This window comes from Terrapene carolina, unplaced genomic scaffold (assembly GCF_002925995.2).
Source record: "Terrapene carolina triunguis isolate 2854851 unplaced genomic scaffold, T_m_triunguis-2.0 Scaffold112, whole genome shotgun sequence".
NCBI lineage: Eukaryota > Metazoa > Chordata > Testudines > Emydidae > Terrapene > Terrapene triunguis.
The window spans coordinates 14,368,814-14,371,802 of record NW_020664463.1 but is presented as its reverse complement, the minus strand read 5'-3'; positions in this window follow the sequence as shown (position 1 = coordinate 14,371,802).

Below are 2,989 nucleotides of genomic sequence, written 5' to 3'. Positions count from 1 at the left end.
CCGGAGGGGGGGGGGGCGGCCGGAGGCTTTTTTGCCTGGGGCGGCAAAAAAGCCAGAGCCGGCCCTGACTCTGTCTAATCACATCTGTTCCTGCTTCTTGTCATAGAAAGTGACAAAAGATCCAGGTGGCTTTACCAAGCATAGGTTGATTTATTCAATATGATATTAATATTGTAGTATTTTCTTCACTATAGTTTAAAGCTTCCTGCTTTAAGATAGTAGATACAGTAATATGAGAAAAAACAAAATGTAATATAGACATGAGAGTGCACTCACTACTGCCTCCTTGATATACATTGCCCAGGCAATATATCCTGATATACATGAATTTTCTTTGTGCACGTATGTCCTGCAATCCCTTGTGACGTATGTCAAAGGTCACATTTACTTGTGTGTCTGAGGCAGAATAAAAAGGGTTTAAAAATTAGCTTTGGTGTTTTATAATCCATGTCTTTTACTATTAAATACAAATGTCAGCAACTCAATCATCATATATAAGGTCCAATCCTGCTCCCCTTACAGTTAGTGGGAGTTTACCCATTGACTTAAAGGGGGCTTGGATCAGAGCCAAAAGGCTTATCTACATTCACAGTTGCACCAATGTAGCTTAAAGATTTAGATTTTAAACTGATTTAGTTAAACTGGTGAAAAATGCTGTGTGGACACACACATATACAGGCTTACTTTGGTTTATCTTAGGTCAATTGAGCTAATTACCTTAAACCTAAAAAAGGCCACTGTTATTCAGAATAAATGTCCACATAGGGAGTTATACTGAACTATAGTGGTATAACTATAGCCGTACAGTAATAGTGGTAAATTTCCTGTGTAGACAAGACCTTAGGAACAGATTTAAGCAAAGCTAAAATAAGCCACCCAAACCAAAATACAGTAGAACCTCAGAGTTACGAACACCAGAGTTATAAACTGACCAGTAAACCACACACCTCATTTGGAACTGGAAGTACACAATCAAGCAGCCACAGAGACAAAAGACAACAACAAAGCAAATACAGTACAGTACTGTGTTAAACATAAGCTACTAAAAAAATGAAGGGAAAGAAGCATTTTTCTTCTGTAAAGTTTCAAAGTCAATGTTTAGTTGTAAATTTTTGAAAGAACAAGCATAAACTTTTGTTCAGAACATTTCAGAGTTATGAACAACCTCCATTCCTGAGGCATTCGTAACTCTGAGGTTCTACTGTAAATGTATTCACACAGGGATTTCCACTGCTTTATCTAAAACAGTTTAGTTAAACCAATGCAAGTGTGTGTGCAAACATAATATATAATATACATAAAACTGTCATGGTCCAGCAAGCTAAAGGCACTAGTCTGTACATGAGAAGCTGTAGTTTTGTTTCTCAGAGTAGTGATTATGTATTGTAACTACAGTAATTATTAGCAAATTCTAGGATATCACAAGACTAATTTTAGTACAGAGAACTTGATTCTCTCAGCAGCTGTCCACTGGGGGGCGGGGGGGAGAACAATGGAAAGGGATGAGATTCAAAGTACCTTGGAACCTGGTTCAGCTTCAAGGAAGGAGGAACTCGTTAAGTGAGTGACTATAGTCTGCTATAGCTGTTTAATTCCAAACCAGATAAATGCCAATGATCTGTAACATTAGCAGAAAATCAGCTTGAGAATGGGGCTACATAACTAACATCTTCAGGTATATGGCTCAGGACAGTGGGCCCTCAGGAACAAAAAGCCAAGCACATGAGAAACAGAAGTCTATAATTTTAACAATGTCTGTTTGACCTTTAGTGATTAATATTCAAAAGAGACAGAAGCTCCAAGCTCAGTGCAAAAATGCCTAAGTATCAGCAAACCTAATTTATGTGCACAATTACAATAGTACATGTAAATTATATAGTAGTATGTGCACAAGTGACCATCTAACTTGCCAATTTATATACACAAAATGCCCAGTTTGTACATAGTCACTGTAATTACACATGTATTTGGTATCATGGCCCTAGCTTCTGCCTGCCCTTTCAAAAAGTAGGGACAGGATTTTCAAAACTGGGTTCCTAAAGTTAGATAACTAAAATCAAGATGTAGGAACCTATCTTTAGCCATACAGTAGTGAAAGCCTTGGTCCAGACTCTTAAGGTGCATTCCAACATTGCTCAGGCTATTGCTTTCTCTGCTTGTGTCTTTAACAGAACAAGGGATCGGCCCTTTAAAAGCAATATTTTAAAACTGAATACAAAAGTTAAAAACAAACAATACTTGATAAGGAACATCTAGCTCAACTGCAGGTTCTGTTATAATACTTGAAGATTAGTGTGACAGACCCAGACCAGTGGGGTACAGGAATCTGGTAGAGGGCAAATATACTGGTCACTGGATGAGTAGTTTTCTGTTCCCTGAGTGACCAGAGCAGAGGCTGCACTAGAGTAATCAGGAACCTGCTAGAACCAGTTAAGGCAGGCAGGCTAATTAGGACACCTGGAGCCAATTAAGAAGAAGCTGCTAGAATCAATTAAGGCAGGCTAATCAGGGCACCTGGGTTTTAAACTTCAGTTTGTGGGGTGAGTGTGAGGAGCTGGGAGCAAGAAGCTGAGAGTGAGCGGGTGTGCTGCTGGAGAACTGAGGAGCACAAGCGTTATCAGACACCAGGAGGAAGGTCCTGTGGTGAGAATAAGGAAGGTGTTTGGAGGAGGCCATGGGGAAGTAGCCCAGGGAGTTGTAGCGGTCATGCAGCAGTTACAGGAGGCACTATAGACAGCTGTAGTCCACAGGGCCCTGGGCTGGAACCCGGAGTAGAGGGCGGGCCCGGGTTCCCCCCAAACCTCCCAATTGACCTGGACTGTGGGTTCATCCAGGTCTCTGGGCTGTTTCCCAACCCACAGGGTGAATCTCTGAGGCAGGAAAATCCGCCAATAAGCGCAGGACCCACCAAGATAGAGGAGGAACTTTGTCACAACTGGTGTCAGGAGTGGGATCTTGGTGTGCACAGCACGGCGGAAGAAGGAGGGAG